Below are 21926 nucleotides of genomic sequence, written 5' to 3' on the forward strand. Positions count from 1 at the left end.
CTGAATCCAACCCCTCTGATAGAATCTCCAGTCTTACCCCCTTACATTCACTCCAATAGAGCAGGAAACTGTAACATAGTCAGAACACCAAACCCACTCGGGATTGGCTGAGGCACAGCCATGAACCTAGGGTCACCAGTTAGACGTGAATCATTGGTGTAAAGAGAATTTGTCAACAGAACCCCTGCAATTCCACTTAATAGGAATTGAAGCACATGGAAATGGTGTTTGATGCGAAAACATGACATTAGTACCTTGTTATGATAGAACCGCATATGATCTGGTGCTTCCTCATATCTGAGGGCCTTGAATCGCGAGCGGAAAAAGCAATGGGATCATGAAAAACATGATCTGTGTGGCGTTTTAGGAAGCCATTAGTGAAACTACTGATGTAGATGATTGGAGAAGGGCTGTTTCCTTTTACTGGCGCAGTGTGGGTTGCTATTTACAGAGCTCTGATAATGTCTGTGAGGGCAAACGTACACCAGTCTAGAGTACCAATGTCTATTACTATGATTGGCGCAGGTCCAGGGCATAGACATGCATGCCCTTTTGCCTATATACAGACACACAGGCACATATACAGAATATACACTCACACACACATATGCAACAGACAAACTAAATCTTGTACAAAGATACACACAATCACGCACTGTATAGACATACACCCTCTCTTCCTCTCTCTCTCTCTCTCTCTCTCTCTCTCTCTCTCTCTCTCTCTCTCTCTCTCTCTCTCTCTCTCTCTCTCTCTCTCTCTCTCACACACACACAAACTTCAAAGACAGACACAATCTCTCTCGTTCATACACACACACTCACATGTTCACACTAATGCTCATCAATCACCCTTTCTCCACGGGGGTATCCAGGACAAAGCCTAATGTCCATTATGCAACCGCCCCTGTGTTGTGGTCCAATATTGGTTTACAGTCCCAGGGCTGCCTGGTTTGGTACTCTGCCCAAGCACTCCTCAAAATCAAAGCCATTTATAATGAAGTGGTGCACAGACGTTTGCTTTCCCTTCATGAGGAGAATGAGGAGTCTCTGTGCAGATGGGACTACTTTTTCACATGAGTGGCCCCCCTCTGCTAGCCTCGGGCCCCGGGGACCAAGACTCCAATCCATCAGCCTCAGAGACAGAAATGTGTGGCAGGGAAGTGGAGAGCAGAGGCAAGAAAGGGGGCTCCGTTGGGGGCTGGGGGGGGGTTCAAGTCCAAGAGTCTGACAGCAGACATTTCCATCAGATTTACATGAAGATGGAGGTCTGTGTCGTTAGCATAATATATGTTGTCCAGCAGCTGTCTCTCTAAATACACAAAGCCAAGAGTAAGGAATGATGTGATAAGCTTGCAGGAGACATTATCCCATGTGGTCACAGAGATCCCTGGGCATGTCTTATGTTCCTATGATTGGTGGGTTTTCAAGTGTGCGTGTGTGTGTCTATACATCTGTATCCATGTGTATGAGCTGCGTGTACTTTCACCCCACACAGATAGTATCACTCTAGCTGAACTCCTGTGGGGCCTTACTCTTCCTCTGGGCATCTTTAAAACGCTCCATCCCTGACTCTATAGAGGATAGGTTCGGCTTTAAGAGCACAAGTATCGACTCGGATCAAATGCTACGCAGTGTGACATCTGCAAACCATAACACCCCCTTGAAAAAAATAGTACAAAACAAAGAACGAGTACGGTATAAAACAAAGAACGTGGCTTCAGCTTCTTTTGTCTTTGTGAAATAACGAGGCCACAGGGTAAGCACCTTCACAGAAACTGGTGGGGCGAGAGAGCGAGAGGTGCCTTGAAGTTCATTGCGATTTTGTCGGTTTTGACTTAGCTAGACTTCTAAAGACACTGCATTCTTATATCGTTGTTAAATATTCACTTGACTCTTTGTGTTTGTAGTTATATTTATGACGTAACATATGCCACTCCAAACATCTTTATGACTTGCAGTATGTTTAGAAGTTCTGGAAGTTTCACTTAAGGGCTTTTGTACACTTTAGAATCCTTATTGTTAAACTAATGTTGCATGTAAATCGTTGCGAGGTCAGATCCACTCATGGTGTTGTGTTGATTGTGCTTTTTGTATCATATGTTTGAATTGTATAATTGTGTACTTGCGGCTGCATTACTGTCCAGGTATCCCTTTGGCAAAATAGGCCTAGTGGTAAAAGCTGTTTCACCTACAGTAGTACATGTAACAGTGACTAACAGGAAGTACAGCTCAGTTCCTGGATGGTATTGGATAGTATGACCCCCTGTAATTTCTGTGCTCCTGTGCTCCTTCCCAAGGTAATTACTGCAAATGGGCCTGTGCTTCTAATGGAAGCAGTTGGGACTCGGCTGCAGTAGTCTGGCTCCTTGGCTCCAAGGATGAACTGCTGCAGTCGGTAGCCTAACAGGGATGGACTGGGAGCAGAAATCGGCCAGGGTATTTCTAACACACCGGACCATTTTTTCCTCGAGGCCCCCACACCAGACCCTCATTTTTAAGCCTGGTCTCATCGACTAGATGTAACATAGTAAATGTAAATCCAGCACACTCAAATTAGTGTGATATGTTCATTCTATCAACCCAAAGGTTGCGAAATCGAATCTCATCACAGAGAACTTTAAAAATATATATATTCGCAACAATTATTTTGCTACTTTTCAGCTACATAGCATGTTAGCTAACCCTTCCCTCACCTTTATAGTCATTAATACACATTTTGATCCGATTGCACAGTTTGCACAAACAGATCCTCAAGGAAGATGGATTCTTTTAACATTTACATTACATTTAAGTCATTTAGCAGACGCTCTTATCCAGAGCGACTTACAAATTGGTGCATTCACCTTATGACATCCAGTGGAACAGTCACTAAATCTTAAAGGGGGGGGGGGGGGGTGAGAGGGATTACTTATCCTATCCTAGGTATTCCTTAAAGAGGTGGGGTTTCAGGTGTCTCCGGAAGGTGGTGATTGACTCCGCTGTCCTGGCGTCGTGAGGGAGTTTGTTCCACCATTGGGGAGCCAGAGCAGCGAACAGTTTTGACTGGGCTGAGCGGGAAATGTACTTCCTCAGTGGTAGGGAGGCGAGCAGGCCAGAGGTGGATGAACGCAGTGCCCTTATTTGGGTGTAGGTCCAATATGCTATTGGACCAAAAACAGGGCTAATTCATCTATATCGGCCAAATGATGATTCACACTTCTTTGAAAATATATATATAATAATCTATTGAGCTCACAAGCAATAAATTAATATTTTATTATGGTTGGATATTATAATATGGTTTTAAGTATCTCAATGGATCGTAAAGGTAATCACACTACAAATTATCACCCTCAAGCACTCAAGAAGATTACAAATATCATGGATACATTAGAACTAGTGGATATATGGAGGCTGAAAAACCCTGACCTAGTGAGATATACATGTAGGAGTCTTAATCAAGCTAGCCGTCTTGATTACTTCCTCGTCTCGTTTTTGCTGCCATCAAAAGTACAAAAAGTATTAATAGGAGACAGAATGTGATCGGACCACCATCGAATTGGCCTCCATATAACTCTTACAGAATTGCCACGTGGACGAGGAATCATTGGTTCAAATAACTCATGAAATACCATTGGAACATTTATTTAGTTCACCCACACACAATATACTAATAGTTTCACTGTGTAGTTTTTCGTACAGTCATTAAATATTGTAATACAAAATATGTACATGTTTCATTATGTTACAACACATAAATACATCACCATAAAAGGACAAGAAGAGAGAATACTACAGACAGTGGAATCATTTAACAAAATCTGAAATCCATTGATGAAATAAAATAAAATCACCATATAGTTTTTTTTAAATCAAAGCTAAAATGATTAGCTACAAAATAGAAAAAAACTACAGTAAATCGTCAACTGCAGTATTCCTCACCTGGCTTACTGTTGAAAGCAAAACAAAAGATTGATTACTGTACTTCTATATTTCCATCAACCCTGTGTTGTGGATTTGGCCCCAGGTTCTCATCCACATCACAATGGATGTTTTTATTAGCCAAACATCTTGGGAAGAATCTTCAAGTGAATCCAGGCCTGACACTGGTCTGCTGTGATGTCATTGCATGCGTCATCCATGGCCTGGAGAAGGGTGGCTTGTTTGTGAGGGCACCTATCATATACCTTCCACCTCTATGTGGAGAAAAATCCTCAATCGGGTTAAGGAAAGGAGAGTATGGGGGTAAGTACAGGGTGATAAATTGTGGTTGGGCCTGAAACCATGCTTGCACCATTTGTGCGTGGTGGAACTGTAATGATCTTAGTCTGTTGTTTGTAGAAAGTCAGACCGAAATGCAGCGTGTAGGTTACTCATGACTTTTAATGAAGCTAATACGGTGCATGAAATAACGGAAGAAGAAAACAACAAACGAATGAAACTAATACAGCCTATTCAGCCTATCTGGTGACTAACACTAAGACAGGTACAATCACCCACGAAATACAACGCGCACTCAGGCTGCCTAAATACGGTTCCCAATCCGAGACAACGAGAATCAGCTGACTCCAATTAGGAATCGCCTCAGGCAGCCAAGCCTAACTAGACACACCCCTACTAATACACACTCCTAATTAATACAAACCCCAATACAAAATACAACATATAAACCCATGTCACACCCTGGCCTACCCAAACATATAACAAAAACACAAGATACAATGACCAAGGCGTGACAGAACCCCCCCCCCTAAGGTGCGGACTCCGGGACGCACCTCAAGAGCATAGGGAGGGTCCGGGTGGGCGTCTGTCCATGGTGGCGGTTCTGGCTCGGGACGTGGACCCCACTCCATAAATGTCCTAGTTCCTCCCCTTCGCGTCCTAGGATAATCCACCTTCTCCGCCGACCATGGCCTAATAGTCCTCACCCTGATCCCCACATAACTGAGGGGCAGCTCGGGACCGAGGGGCAGCTCGGGACCGAGGGGCAGCTCGGGACCGAGGGGCAGCTCGGGACAGAGGGGCAGCTCGGGACAGAGGGGCAGCTCGGGACAGAGGGGCAGCTCGGGACAGAGGGGCAACTCGGGACAGAGGGGCAACTCGGGACAGAGGGACAAGTCGGGACAGCGGGGCAGCCCGGGACAGAGGGGCAGCCCGGGACCGAAGCAGCCCGGTACTGAGGGGAAGCCCGGTACTGAGGGGAAGCCCGGTACTGAGGGGAAGCCCGGTACTGAGAGGAAGCTCGGTACTGAGAGGAAGCTCGGTACTGAGAGGAAGCTCAGGCAGGTAGTAGGCTCCGGTAAATCCTGGCTGGCTGGTGGACCTGGATGATTAAGGTTGTCTGGCCGATCTAGAAGATCTTGGCAGACTGGCACTTCTGGCGGATCCTGGCAGACTGGCACTTCTGGTGGATCCTGGCAGACTGGTGACGCTGGGCCGACTGGCGGCGCTGGGCAGACAGGAGACTCCGGCAGCGCAGAAGAGGAGAAAGGCTCTGGCTGCGCTGAACAGGCGAGGCGCACTGGACGCGCTGGGCCGACTGGGAGCACTGGTGGCGCTGGACAGACAGGAGACTCCGGCAGCGCAGGAGAGGAGAAAGGCTCTGGCTGCGCTAAACAGGCAAGGCGCACTGGACGCGCTGGGCCGACTGGGAGCACTGGTGGCGCTGGACAGACAGGAGACTCCGGCAGCGCAGGAGAGGAGAACAGCTCTGGTTGCGCTAAACAAGCGGGAGACTCCGGCAGCGCAGGAGGGGAGAAAACACTGGCTGCGCTGAACAGGCGAGGCGCACTGGAGGCCTGGTGCGTGGTGCTGGAACTGGTGGTACTGGCGCGAGGACACGCACAGGAATCCTGGTGCGGGGAGCTGCTACCGGAGGACTGGTGTGTATAGGTGGCTCTGGATAGACCGGACCGTGCAGGCGCACTGGAGCTCTTGAGCACCGAGCCTGCCCAAGCTTACCTGGCTCGATGCCCACTCTAGCCCGGCCAATAGGAAGGGCTGGTATGAGTCGCAGCTGGCTCTGCACCCGCACTGGAAACACCGTGCGCTCCATAGCATAACACGGTGCCTGCCCGGTCTCTCTAGCCCAACGGTGAGCACAGGGAGTATGCGCAGGTTTCCTACCTGGCATAACTATTCTCCCTTCTAGCTCCCCCCCAATAATTTTTTTGGGCTGTTTTTCCAGTTTCCAACCGCGTCGCCGTGCTGCCTCCTCATACTCACGCCTCTCCACTTTAGCTACTTCTATTTCCTCCTTGGGACGGCGATATTCTCCCGGCTGCACCCAGGGTCCTTTTCCGTCTAATATCATCTCCCAAGACCAGAAGTCCTCATATTGCTGCTCCTCACAATTAACAGGGAGAGTAGGCTCAGGTCTGACTCCTGACTCTGCCACTCTCTCTCTGCGCTTTCCCCGTTACCTACGGTTTTTGCTCTGTATAGCCGTGCTCTCCTTTTCGATTCCATCCGTGTATAGCCCTCTTCGAATTGCTGTAGGGAATCCCAGGCGGGCTCTTGCACTCGCTCTGGGTCGGACGCCCACCTGTCGATTTCTTCCCACGTCGTATAATCCCTGCTTCTGCCATCCATATCGTCCTCCTTTAGCTCCTGCCAGTTCACACGCTGCTCGGTCTGTGAATCGTGGTGGGTGATTCTGTAATGATCTTCCTCTGTTGTTTGTAGAAAGTCAGACCGAAATGCAGCGTGTAGGTTACTCATGACTTTTAATGAAGCTAATACGGTACATGAAATAACGGAAGAAGAAAACAACAAACGAATGAAACTAATACAGCCTATCTGGTGACTAACACTAAGACAGGTACAATCACCCACGAAATACAACGCGCACTCAGGCTGCCTAAATACGGTTCCCAATCCGAGACAACGAGAATCAGCTGACTCCAATTAGGAATCGCCTCAGGCAGCCAAGCCTAACTAGACACACCCCTACTAATACACACTCCTAATTAATACAAACCCCAATACGAAATACAACATATAAACCCATGTCACACCCTGGCCTACCCAAACATATAACAAAAACACAAGATACAATGACCAAGGCGTGACAGGAACCTGACATTATCCCACACAATGACATAGGTCACGCCATCAGCTCTACAGACCTGATTTAACTCATCAAGGAAGGTTACAAGGAGAGCTGCATTATATGATCCAATATGAGGTCTGCGTCCCACCTCACCATCTTCCAATATAGCCGCACACATGGTGACGATGGCCCCACGTTGTCCAGGTACTTGGATGGTTGCCCGCTGGCCAATGAAATTCCGACCTCTCCTCCTTGTCTTGGCCAGGTTAAAGACTGCCTCATCCAAAAAGAGGAATTTGTGATGGTTTCCATCAGCATCCAGCTCCATCACCCTCTAAAAATACATTTTGGAAAGAGAATTACTGATTATAATAATTTATAATCATTTTTCACAACAGGCATCTTAAAACTGAACATACCTGAACATGCTCCGTTGCTTCACTCTGTCTGCATTTCTTTCAAAAGGCACATGGTATAGCTGTTTTAAAGACACCTGGTGCCTTTTCAGCATCCGTGCAATAGTCAGCAAACTTGTGGCCTCCACATTGTAGAACATATCGTCATTGTCCAAGATGTGCTGCCGAATTTCTGTAAGCCAAAAATCATTTCTTGCCCGAACCAAATTGACCACAGCCCGCTCTTATTGGTCAATCAGAACTTTGCCTCTGCATCCCCAATTTGGCCTAGTCTCAATTCTGCAGGGAAAATGACAGTAAGAACACATTTAGTCACATCACCTACTCTGTGGTACACATTGGCATGCAGTATACAGTCATTTGACAATTGAGAGTAGCCTAATGTTTAGTGCATGCTGAAGACTTACCGGTTCTCATTGCGAAAAGTTCTGATGATTGAGGCCACAGTTGACCTTCTGAGGTTTGGTTGAATCATTGTAGCGGCCTCAGATATTGTCATGCCATGATTTACGACATGGTCTACAACTATTGCTCGGATTTCATTGGACACTTTGCTGTTGCTGCTGCTGTCTTGGTCCGTGGCCTTGTCCTCTACCACGTTCCCCCACGACTCTCAAACGAGGCTCACGGTCACCTCTCAGAAGGGGTGCTTGGTCCGTGGCCTTGTCCTCTACCACGATCCCCCACGACTCTCAAACGAGGCTCACGACCACCTCTCAGAAGGGGTGCTCGTCTCCTACCATTCCTTTGACCACCACGTCTTCCTCGTCTTCCTCCTCCCACTGCTTGACTTCTATTGTGGCCTGGATCACCTGCCGGCTCCATGTTATCGCTATGTTGTTGTAGGTGGTTACCGCTCATTTCACTATATACTCATACCACAATGTGAAATCAATCATTAGTAACGAGTTGGCAGTTACTGTGGGCAAAAATATCTTGTTAATGAGAGGTCAGAGAAGAATGTCCAGACTCATTCAAGCTGACAGAAAGGTCACAAATGCTCAAATAACAGTCGTTTAAAACAGTGGTGTGCAGAAGGGCATCTCTTAACGTACAACACCTTGAATTATTCTGGCTGTTGTGGAGGCAAAAGGGGGTCCTACCCAGCACTAGATAGGTCTACCTAATACAGTGGCCAGTGAGTGTACAGTAATGTCAAATCTGAAAACATGGTTTTGAAAAGTGGTACATGGGTGGTACATGGGACCATAGAAACAGTGTCTGATAAAGAATGATGAAATTTTGCATACATAGATAATGTAGTCCAATTGGTTCATGTTCCACGGTAATTGGTGTCAATGGGTCTTGTTATCCTGAAACTTTCAGGATCTAAACATGGAATATTGTTAGTCAGCTTCCATGAAACTATAAGAGTAATGCAACAGTTATCATTTTGAGCAGTTGTATCAATTGATAGTTAGATCATTGTAATGAAATGAATACACATTTTGCATTTTGAAATAGCAATACTTTGATGTTAAGTTGTGTCATTTTGAACAGGTGATTTTAGTTCTATGAACAAATTATCTTACCTTTAAGTGTATTGTATCAAAGCAATTGGAAAAGTGCTAGAGTTTTGAAAAATGTGCAATTTGATCATTGGTTGTGAGTTGTGTCTAGAGTTTTGAAAAATGACATCCAAGGTTCTGAAATTAGTGCCAAAGTGACTGTAAAAAACTGTAACTAAGATAAAATAATTCAGAATTGACTTTTTTTCTGGACAACATAGGTACAACAGATCCCCTTATTGTATGGGACACTTTTAAATGTACTATTGCAGGCCATTCAATACAATACTCATCATCAAAACAAAAGCAGTTTAGGTCAAAAGAGATTAGACTAATAAAAGAAATAGAGGAAGTAACGGTGCAGGTAGATGGTAATGGAAACTGTACTATAGAGGCACAAAATAGGTTAGAGGAAGAACTAAAATAATTGGAGGTACTTATTCAAGAATGATCAAGTGCAATGTATTACATAAATAAAGCGAATTGGGTGGAAAATGTTGAAGAATGAACAAAATGTTTCTTGAATCTTCAACATAGAAATGCTACCAAAAATAGTTTAAAGAAACTCATTACAAATAAGTCAATCATGATTCACCAAATTATATTTTGCTAAATATTTTAAGCATATGTTTTCTTTTCAGTCTCTTCCATTTCCACTGAATGATGTTAACTATAATGTTTATTTCTTAATAGTAATAATGTAAAATTAACACATTTACAGAAAGACCTGTGTGAAGGCCAACCTACAGGAGAATAACTTTGAGGCAATAACATCTTGTCAGTCTGGAAAAACACCAGGTCTTGATGGTATACCAGTAGAGGGATATCAGACATGTTTTGATGTACTCAAATATCCATTATTAGCAGTGGTGGAAAAAGTACCCAATTGTCATACTTGAGTAAAAGTATAGATACCTTAATAGAAAGTTACTCAAGTAAAAGTGAAAGTCAGCCAATAAAATACTACTTGAGTAAAAGTCTAAAAGCATTTGGTTTTAGATATACTTAAGTATATTTGAGCAATTACATTCACTTTTGATACTTAACTATCAACAATAAAAGTAAAAGTATAAATCACTTAAAAATCCTTATATTAACTTCTTCGATATAGGGGGCGCTCTTTTAATATTTGGATAAAAAAAACGTTCCCGTTTTAAACAAGATATTTTGTCACGAAAAGATGCTCGACAATGCATATAATTGACAGCTTTGGAAAGAAAACACTCTGACGTTTCCAAAACTGCAAAGGTATTGTCTGTGAGTGCCACAGAACTAATGCTACAGGCGAAACCAAGATGAAATTTCATACAGGAAGTGCCCCAGATTTTGAATGCGCTGTGTTCCAAAGTCTCCTTATATGGCTGTGAATGCGCCAGGAATGAGCCTACACTTTCTGTCGTTTTCTGTCGTGTCTGCAGCATTGTGACGTATTTGTAGGCATATCATTGGAAGATTGACCATAAGAGACTACATTTACCAGGTGTCCGCTTGGTGTCCTCCGTCAAAATTATTGCGTAATCTCCAGCTGCGTGCATTTTTCCATTTGGTTCAGAGGAGAAACCAAACTGCCACGAATGATTTATCATCGAATAGATATGTGAAAAACACCTTGAGGATTGATTCTAAACAACGTTTGCATTGTTTCTGTCGATAATATGGAGTTCATTTGGAAAAAAGTTCTGCGTTGTACTGACTGAATTTTCGGGGTTTTTTCTTAGCCAAACGTGATGAACAAAACGGAGCGATTTCTCCTACACAAATAATCTTTTTGGAAAAAAGGAACATTTGCTATCTAACTGGGAGTCTCCTGAGTGAAAGCATCCAAAGTTCTTCAAAGGTAAATTATATAATTTGGTTGCTTTTCTTATTTTCGTGAAAATGTTGCCTGCTTGTCATGTTTTGTCATTTATTATCATGTCTTGTCCCTGTGCTTCCCCTTCTATTCGTTTCCCTCTGCTGGTCTTATTAGGTTCTTTCCCTCTTTCTATCCCTCTCTCTCCCCCTCCCTCTCTCACTCTCTCGCTCTCTCTTCTCTCTATCGTTCCGTTCCTGCTCCCAGCTGTTCCTATTCCCCTAATCAATCATTTAGTCTTCCCACACCTGTTCCCGATCCTTTTCCCTGATTAGAGTCCCTATTTCTCTCCTTGTTTTCCATACCTGCCCTGTCGGATCCTTGTCTATATTCACCGTGCTGTGTCTATGTTTTGCCCTGTCGTGTCGTGTTTCCCTCAGATGCTGCGTGGTGAGCAGGTGTCTGAGTCTGCTAGGTTCAAGTGCCTTCCCGAGGCAACCTGCAGTTCTTGATCAAGTCTCCAGTCTGTTCTCGTCTTTACGAGTAGTATTATGCCTTTTGTTTTGTTAAGTATCTTACTGGATTAAAAACTCTGTTTTCGCCAAGTCGCTTTTGGGTCCTCATTCACCTGCATAACAGAAGGATCCGACCAAGGAATGGACCCAGCGACTACAGAGGCTCGTAACACTGCCGTCAAGATCCAAGGAGCCATGCTCGGCAGACACGAGCAGGAATTGTCTGCTGCTCGCCATGCCGTGGAGAACCTGGCCGCTCAGGTTTCCGACCTCTCTGGACAGTTCCAGAGTCTTCGTCTCGTGCCACCTGTTACTTCCTGGCCTGCCGAGCCTCCGGAACCTAGGGTTAATAACCCACCTTGCTACTCCGGGCAGCCCACGGAGTGCCGCTCCTTTCTCACCCAGTGTGATATTGTGTTCTCTCTCCAACCCAACACATACTCTAGCGAGAGAGCTCGGGTTGCTTACGTCATTTCACTCCTTACTGGCCGGGCCCGAGAGTGGGGCACAGCTATCTGGGAGGCAAGGGCTGATTGTTCTAACAATTACCAGAACTTTAAAGAGGAGATGATTCGGGTTTTTGACCGTTCAGTTTTTGGTGGGGAGGCTTCTAGGGCCCTGGCTTCCCTATGCCAAGGTGATCGATCCATAACGGATTACTCTATAGAGTTTCGTACTCTTGCTGCCTCTAGTGACTGGAACGAGCCGGCGCTGCTCGCTCGTTTTCTGGAGGGACTCCACACAGTGGTCAAAGATGAGATTCTCTCTCGGGAGGTTCCTTCCAGTGTGGACTCTTTGATTGCTCTCGCCATCCGCATAGAACGACGGGTAGATCTTCGTCACCAAGCTCGTGGAAGAGAGCTCGCGTCAACGGTGTTTCCCTGCTCCGCATCGCAACCATCTCCCTCCTCTGGCTCAGAGACTGAGCCCATGCAGCTGGGAGGTATTCGCATCTCGACCAAGGAGAGGGAACGGAGGATCACCAACCGCCTGTGCCTCTATTGCGGATTTGATGGACATTTTGTCAATTCATGTCCAGTAAAGGCCAGAGCTCATCAGTAAGCGGAGGGCTACTGGTGAGCGCTACTACTCAGGTCTCTTCATCTAGATCCTGTACTACTATGTCGGTCCATCTACGCTGGACCGGTTCGGGTGCTACATGCAGTGCCTTGATTGACTCTGGGGCTGAGGGTTGTTTCATGGACGAAGCATGGGTTCGGAAACATAACATTCCTTTCAGACAGTTAGACAAGCCTACGCCCATGTTTGCCTTAGATGGTAGTCATCTTCCCAGTATCAGATTTGAGACACTACCTTTAACTCTCACAGTATCTGGTAACCACAGTGAGACTATTTCTTTTTTGATTTTTCGTTCACCTTTTACACCTGTTGTTTTGGGTCATCCCTGGCTAGTATGTCATAATCCTTCTATTAATTGGTCTTGTAATTCTATCCTATCCTGGAACGTATCTTGTCATGTGAAGTGTTTAATGTCTGCCATCCCTCCCATTTCTTCTGTCCCCACTTCTCAGGAGGAACCTGGCGATTTGACAGGAGTGCCGGAGGAATATCATGATCTGCGCACGGTCTTCAGTCGGTCCCGAGCCAACTCCCTTCCTCCTCACCGGTCGTATGATTGTAGTATTGATCTCCTTCCGGGGACCACTCCTCCTCGGGGTAGACTATACTCTCTGTCGGCTCCCGAACGTAAGGCTCTCGAGGATTATTTATCTGTGTCTCTTGACGCCGGTACCATAGTGCCTTCTTCCTCTCCGGCCGGGGCGGGGTTCTTTTTGTTAAGAAGAAGGACGGTACTCTGCGCCCCTGCGTGGATTATCGAGGGCTGAATGACATAACGGTTAAGAATCGTTACCCGCTTCCCCTTATGTCATCAGCCTTCGAGATTCTGCAGGGAGCCAGGTGCTTTACTAAGTTGGACCTTCGTAACGCTTACCATCTCGTGCGCATCAGAGAGGGGGACGAGTGGAAAACGGCGTTTAACACTCCGTTAGGGCATTTTGAGTACCGGGTTCTGCCGTTTGGTCTCGCCAATGCTCCAGCTGTTTTTCAGGCATTAGTTAATGATGTTCTGAGAGACATGCTGAACATCTTTGTTTTTGTCTATCTTGACGATATCCTGATTTTTTCACCGTCACTCGAGATTCATGTTCAGCACGTTCGACGTGTTCTACAGCGCCTTTTAGAGAATTGTCTCTACGTAAAGGCTGAGAAGTGCTCTTTTCATGTCTCCTCCGTTACTTTTCTCGGTTCCGTTATTTCCGCTGAAGGCATTCAGATGGATTCCGCTAAGGTCCAAGCTGTCAGTGATTGGCCCGTTCCAAGGTCACGTGTCGAGTTGCAGCGCTTTTTAGGTTTCGCTAATTTCTATCAGCGTTTCATTCGTAATTTCGGTCAAGTTGCTGCCCCTCTCACAGCTCTTACTTCTGTCAAGACGTGTTTTAAGTGGTCCGGTTCCGCCCAGGGAGCTTTTGATCTTCTAAAAGAACGTTTTACGTCCGCTCCTATCCTCGTTACTCCTGACGTCACTAGACAATTCATTGTCGAGGTTGACGCTTCAGAGGTAGGCGTGGGAGCCATTCTTTCCCAGCGCTTCCAGTCTGACGATAAGGTTCATCCTTGCGCTTATTTTTCTCATCGCCTGTCGCCATCTGAGCGCAACTATGATGTGGGTAACCGTGAACTGCTCGCCATCCGCTTAGCCCTAGGCGAATGGCGACAGTGGTTGGAGGGGGCGACCGTTCCTTTTGTCGTTTGGACAGACCATAAGAACCTTGAGTACATCCGTTCTGCCAAACGACTTAATGCCCGTCAAGCTCGTTGGGCGTTGTTTTTTGCTCGTTTCGAGTTTGTGATTTCTTACCGTCCGGGTAGCAAAAACACCAAGCCTGATGCCTTATCCCGTCTGTTTAGTTCTTCTGTGGCTTCTACTGATCCCGAGGGGATTCTTCCTTATGGGCGTGTTGTCGGGTTAACAGTCTGGGGAATTGAAAGACAGGTTAAGCAAGCACTCACGCACACTGCGTCGCCGCGCGCTTGTCCTAGTAACCTCCTTTTCGTTCCTGTTTCCACTCGTCTGGCTGTTCTTCAGTGGGCTCACTCTGCCAAGTTAGCTGGTCATCCCGGTGTTCGAGGCACTCTTGCGTCTATTCGCCAGCGCTTTTGGTGGCCGACTCAGGAGCGTGACACGCGCCGTTTCGTGGCTGCTTGTTCGGACTGCGCGCAGACTAAGTCGGGTAACTCTCCTCCTGCCGGTCGTCTCAGACCGCTCCCCATTCCTTCTCGACCATGGTCTCACATCGCCCTAGACTTCATTACCGGTCTGCCTTTGTCTGCGGGGAAGACTGTGATTCTTACGGTTGTCGATAGGTTCTCTAAGGCGGCACATTTCATTCCCCTCGCTAAACTTCCTTCCGCTAAGGAGACGGCACAAATCATCATCGAGAATGTGTTCAGAATTCATGGCCTCCCGTTAGACGCCGTTTCAGACAGAGGTCCGCAATTCACGTCACAGTTTTGGAGGGAGTTCTGTCGTTTGATTGGTGCGTCCGTCAGTCTCTCTTCCGGGTTTCATCCCCAGTCTAACGGTCAAGCAGAGAGGGCCAATCAGACGATTGGTCGCATACTACGCAACCTTTCTTTCAGAAACCCTGCGTCTTGGGCAGAACAGCTCCCCTGGGCAGAATACGCTCACAACTCGCTTCCTTCGTCTGCTACCGGGTTATCTCCGTTTCAGAGTAGTCTGGGTTACCAGCCTCCTCTGTTCTCATCCCAGCTTGCCGAGTCCAGCGTTCCCTCCGCTCAAGCGTTTGTCCAACGTTGTGAGCGCACCTGGAGGAGGGTGAGGTCTGCACTTTGCCGTTACAGGGCACAGACTGTGAGAGCCGCCAATAAACGCAGGATTAAGAGTCCAAGGTATTGTTGCGGCCAGAGAGTGTGGCTTTCCACTCGCAACCTTCCTCTTACGACAGCTTCTCGTAAGTTGACTCCGCGGTTCATTGGTCCGTTCCGTGTCTCCCAGGTCGTCAATCCTGTCGCTGTGCGACTGCTTCTTCCGCGACATCTTCGTCGCGTCCATCCTGTCTTCCATGTCTCCTGTGTCAAGCCCTTTCTTCGCACCCCCGTTCGTCTTCCCTCCCCCCTCCCGTCCTTGTCGAGAGCGCACCTATTTACAAGGTACGTAAGATCATGGACATGCGTTCTCGGGGACGGGGTCACCAATACTTAGTGGATTGGGAGGGTTACGGTCCTGAGGAGAGGAGTTGGGTTCTGTCTCGGGACGTGCTGGACCGTTCGCTTATTGATGATTTCCTCCGTTGCCGCCAGGGTTCCTCCTCGAGTGCGCCAGGAGGCGCTCGGTGAGTGGGGGGGTACTGTCATGTTTTGTCATTTATTATCATGTCTTGTCCCTGTGCTTCCCCTTCTATTCGTTTCCCTCTGCTGGTCTTATTAGGTTCTTTCCCTCTTTCTATCCCTCTCTCTCCCCTCCCTCTCTCACTCTCTCGCTCTCTCTTCTCTCTATCGTTCCGTTCCTGCTCCCAGCTGTTCCTATTCCCCTAATCAATCATTTAGTCTTCCCACACCTGTTCCCGATCCTTTTCCCTGATTAGAGTCCCTATTTCTCTCCTTGTTTTCCGTACCTGCCCTGTCGGATCCTTGTCTATATTCACCGTGCTGTGTCTATGTTTTGCCCTGTCGTGTCGTGTTTCCCTCAGATGCTGCGTGGTGAGCAGGTGTCTGAGTCTGCTAGGTTCAAGTGCCTTCCCGAGGCAACCTGCAGTTCTTGATCAAGTCTCCAGTCTGTTCTCGTCTTTACGAGTAGTATTATGCCTTTTGTTTTGTTAAGTATCTTACTGGATTAAAAACTCTGTTTTCGCCAAGTCGCTTTTGGGTCCTCATTCACCTGCATAACACTGCTGCCAGCAGAGCCTAGCATAGCATTATGCCATGATAAACTTACACAAATGCTTGTCTAGCATTGGCTGTAACGCATATTTTGAACATCTGGGATGACAGTGTTGTTAACAAAAGGCTAAGCTTGTGTTTGAATATATTTATTTAATTTCATTTGCGATTTTCATGAAGAGGAAAAATTTCTAGGGGTATTTATGTCCGTTGCGTTATGCTAATGCATTTGAGGCTATGATTACGCTCCCGGATACGGGTTTGCTCGTCGCAACTGGTTAAGCAAAGCAGAAGTCACCATTTTCTTGTTTTAAAAATGTATGGATAGCCAGGTTCACACTCCAGCACAGAGATTATTAACAAAATATGTATTTTATGTTTAGTGAGTCAGTCAGGCCAGAGGCAGTAGGGATGGCCACATGTTCTCTTGATAAGTGTAAGGAACAACGCTGCAGAAGAGACGCAGGTACGGGGAGTTGACATTCCATCGGCGGCAGGTTCCATTGGCGGCAGCCACCAGACGCGACAACACCACCAACCGAACCACCAGCACTCCCCAATGCTTAATTTAATGGCTGCTGCATGTTGTAAGGAACAATGCTGCAGAAGAGAAGCAGGTACGGGGAGTTGACATTTCATTAGGAACGCACATGCAACAGGACAGGAACAGCATCAGGACTGGGAAACACAAAGACAGACAACAATCAATGCAGCAGCGGCGAACAGAGCTGGGGAACTGACAAATATAGGGGAGGTAATAATCAGATGATTGAGTCCAGGTGAGTCCAATATCGCTGATGAATGTGACGAGGGAAGGCAGGTGTGCGTAATGATGGTGGCAGGTGTGCGTAATGCAGGGCAGCTTGGCGCCCTCAAGCGCCAGGGGGGGAAGAGCGGGAGCAGGCATGACAGATAAGTGCTTGAATTTCACAATTGCCCTGTCCTGCTAAGCATTCAAAATGTAATGAGAACTTTTGGTTGTCACGGAAAATGTCTGGAGATAAAAGTACAATATTTTCTTTAGGAATGTAGTGAAGTAAATGTAAAATTTGTCAAACAATGTAAATAGGAAAGTCAAGGTCAGATTCCTCAAAAAACTACTTAAGTAGTACTTTAAAGTATTTTTACATAAATGAAGGGAACATTTTGACATTTGACATATGGTCGGTGAAAAAGTCCATATTGCAAATGTACGGTCCCTTACTAGACGTCCGCGAACGTGCAACAGGGTCGGATCTTCTGGGAAGTCATTGAACGAAATCTCTCGGACATTCGGTTTCCATTTTATAAAATGTTCAAATTGTGGTCATTTTTCCACTGTCCTGGTAAATCCCACCAGAGGGCGAATGGAATCATATTGCAAATGTACAAAACATCACGACATGGCCTTTTCTCCTAAACGGAAAAGACTTTGAAGACAAAACTTGGTGAGTATAGGTTTGGCATAATGGGCAGTTGGTCCCGAACAAGATGATGTCGAGGCCTCAACGCTTTTTGAGTTATAGCCATTTTTCTGAGATTAAAAGCCAAAAACTAAAATAGAGTGCTAGTTTGACCGCTTCACGTCAAAGTAAATGAACCTATGGTGTCAGGAAAAAAATAACCAGCCATTTATCATCATTTAAGAGAAATTGTACAATGTACAATTGGTGATGTTCAAAGAAATGTGTTTTTTTTCCAAAAAAGTTACCGATACCATTGCAGCGTGTTCATACAAATCTTTTTTTAAGTGTGTTTCGGAGCTCTGTGAGATTTCTGTGATTTTCTGTGATTTTCTGAAATAACACACACTCATTCAACCCTCGGTAAATAAGTTTATAAATTCTATAAGTCCCTACCCCAAGGAGGATATGTGTTCACTTTCAGCTTCCTGTGTCAACTGGTAGTTCCTTAAAATGGTGTCATAAGTGCTATTTCGAAGGGTTAAAAAGGTCTGATATTTTCAAAACTTCATATGTGTGATTAGCCAACCCTCATGAACTGTAAGTCAGTCATTTCTCCCAACAGATGTCAAAGAAAAGCTCTCTCACACACACACACACACACACACACACACACACACACACACACACACACACACACACACACACACACACACACACACACACACACACACACACACACACACACACACACACACACACACACACACACACACACACACACACACACACACACACACAGCAAGGATGGAGTGACAGAGTGCGGTGCTTAAAGACACTCAGAGCCTGCAATGGCATTACCATAATCTCTAGGCCAGTGGTTCTTAACCTGGGTTCGATCGAACCTCAGGGGTTCGGTGAGTCAGTCTCAGGGGTTTGGCGGAGATCAAGACACACATCCGACTCATATGATTTGTGATGACACGCCCTGCTTGGCCATCATTGGCTGCAGGTGATCATGCTACAACGCTTGGCCTATCTGTGCTGCAGGGAATTTGGTGTGCCCAGTAGTCTACTTGTGACTGTCGTGATGGTATGTCTTGTGATTTCTTTCTTAATAATTGAATCCTTTCATACTTACTATGTCGAGCAAAAAATGAAAGTGGTCGGACGAATATGTACAATATGGATTCACATGTATAACGGAACGTGATGGGAGTCAGCGTCCTAACTGCATGATTTGCAATGCCAAGTTGAGTAATTCTAGTCTAGCACCGGCAAAACTAAGAACACTTTTTTAAGCTGCATTGAGATGGAAAATACAAGAACACCACGCTCGCTGAATTCAAGGTGAAGAGAGCCAGATTCGATGTAAAAGCTACTCTGCCTGTTCTCGGCTTTATACCCATCAACAAACTGATCCTCACAGCATCGTACGAAGTTGCTTACCTGATCGCAAAGCAGGGCAAACCACACACCGTTGGTGAAACACTCATAAAACCAAAATATTGTAGTGGAATGTGTGAACTATGTGCCAACTAGTGCTCTGAGGCACCACATCTTCAGTGAGCTGTGTAAAGAAATGGGCTCTGAATTCGAGGTACTTCTGTACCATTCTAACGTTCGGTGGTGTCCCGGGACAGGTGCTGAATCGTGTTTTTGCCGTGAGTGTGGAATTAGCCCTGTTTTTGCAAAAGCACCAACATTGTCATGCAGATTGCTACAAAAATGAGTTCATTCTCATTTTAGCGTACATGGCTGATATCTTCGCAGCTCTCAATCATCTCAATCAAAAGATGCAGGGCGGTGGAGTCAACATCATCGAAGCGGAGGAAAACCTGAAGGCTTTAAAAAAAATGGAATTGACGAACAGAGAACGATAACTTCGCAAACTTTCCCCTGCTGGACTACTGTGTAAGTAAGATCGAAGATGTATCTCAAATTGGAGTCATTTCTGTAACTGCGGAACTGAAGCAAGCAATTGTCACACACTTAGATGAGCTTCCAAAGTCTCTCGACGGATACTTCCCTACAATAGAGTCATATCCAGCATGGGTGAGACAGCCGTTCAGGTTTAGTGTTGAGACAACAGATGTCAATGATGAATACCTCGATGAAATCATTGAAATTCAGCAGAGCCAGGTTCAACAGCAACTCTTTAGAACAACAACGCTTTCAACATTTTGGTGTCAACAAATGGTAACGTACCCTGTTATTGCTAAGAAAGCTCTCGAGATTTTCATACCGTTTGTTACAACACATCTTTGCGAGCAATCCTTTGAGGATGCTGGACATAAAAACGAAGAAAAGGAACAGACTTTGTTGCGAAAATTACATGAGAGTGGCACTTGCCAAGGTGAAGCCGCGCATTTCTGAACTGGTCTCTGAAAGGCAACAGCAGAAGTCACACTGATTTGCAGTAAATATTAATTATTATGTTTTTGTTTTTGTGTGAAAATCATGTTTTGATGATTATGTTCTTTGAACACAGTGATGTTGACGCACGGTTCATTTTGTGCACCAGTAAAATATATACCTATGTTTTGAATTTGAAAAAATCATAATTTATTTTTCCAATTAAGGGTTCGGTGAATGCGCATATGAAACTGGTGGGGATCAGTACCTCCAACAAGGTTAAGAACCACTGCTCTAGGCTGTGCTGAGTTCAACGAGGTGCCCCACTAGACCTTAGCTTGTTCGGTCTGAGCTCAGCGACCATGAAAAAAGTAGGATGATGCCTTGCCCTAAATTGCAGGTGCTTTTGGGTGACAGCGGGAGAACAGTTAGGGTTAGAAGCACAATTCGACCTCAGGAACATTCCTGTATACATCAAACAATTTGCATTGACTATTACAGAACCATCACACCTAGAGCTCTAAAACTTTAGAAACCTGTTCTAGAGGTGAAGTCTATAGTCCATGGTAAGTTATGTGGCTCTAGAAGGTTCTCGGACCGAGAACCATCCTCGTACATTTGCAATAACTTAAATTCATCTTGACATCACAAAAATGAAAACATTTAGAAATGTCCCAGAGTGCATTGAAACCGCCTCGGCCCATAGAGATGGACCTCAACGTTTCTGTCCAATAGCTCATTCAAGGGTGCCCCTTGGGTGCCCCTTGTCATTTTGAAAAACAGAGGCACACTTCTCCCTGATCATACATGACAAATATACCATTTAGGTTGATTCATAGCTTAACATAATGCTATATATCATTTGGGTCGTATAAATGCCTTTTGGACATGGTTCACTGACTTTTGGGTTTGTAAACCGACTTCCTATGATCGTACATGGCAAATGGACATAACATCCTGATTTGGCACTTTCAAATCTTTCATATTGCATTTGGACATTTATGTCATTTGGCCCCCAAAAATATTTTGGACTTTGTCATAGTTGAAGGGTACCTATGATGAAAATTACAGGCCTCTCTCATATTTTTAAGTGGGAGAACTTGCACAATTGGTGGCTGACTAAAAACTTTTTTTGCCCCACTGTATACCGATTAATAAAAAAAAACGTCCTTTATGGATTCATTTTTTGTTGTATTATATTTATTAATGACATTATGAATAGAAATGGAGGAGTTATGTCACATATGGAAATATATGGGAATATCTGCTCAATCCAAATTTACAACCAACTGATTGCAGCATCACCACAAAAGTGGAGGAGGCAAGTGGAAAAGGGAGAAGGTAGGGAACTTGTTTGCTGACTATATATTAAAGATACAAATTGGCTGGAAGGAATTGTCATAAATAGAACAAAATACAATTTTACAGGTTGTAAAATAAATGGGAAACCGATTCCATGGCACATGGTTTATGAACTGGTGCAAAAAAACAACACTTGGTTCAACACTTCGAGTTTTCTATTTAAATTATTATACAAAAGTCTTGCCACCAACAGAATGCTATATATATATGGGGCATACAACAATCTCAGCTCTGTAGATTTTGCTGCGAAGAGACAAAATCACCAGATAATTTATTCCCTATGTTGCTTGTTTCTGGTCACAGGTTCAGGGATGGTTAAAAATCACAACATTCACTTAAAATGAACCTTACAAATAGCAGTGTTGGGCGATTTGGAAAGCCATAGTCAGTCAATGAAAAATATAATAATACCCGTAGGAAAGGTTTTCATGTTTATCTCACAATCTGTGGATACCTTCAGAACGGTTCAAAATGTATGTAAAACATCACAGCACAATTGAAAAATATATGGCACATGGACACCAAATGAGGGTCGTCTATGGTGATAGGTGGGGATGGGCTGAGAGTGGCTGAGGGGTGGGATTAAAGAGTTTATGTTTGGTAATGTATTATTGTTATGTATTATTCCTATGTGACTGCTTTA

This window comes from Oncorhynchus gorbuscha, linkage group LG11 (assembly GCF_021184085.1).
Source record: "Oncorhynchus gorbuscha isolate QuinsamMale2020 ecotype Even-year linkage group LG11, OgorEven_v1.0, whole genome shotgun sequence".
Classification (NCBI taxonomy): Eukaryota; Metazoa; Chordata; class Actinopteri; order Salmoniformes; family Salmonidae; genus Oncorhynchus; species Oncorhynchus gorbuscha.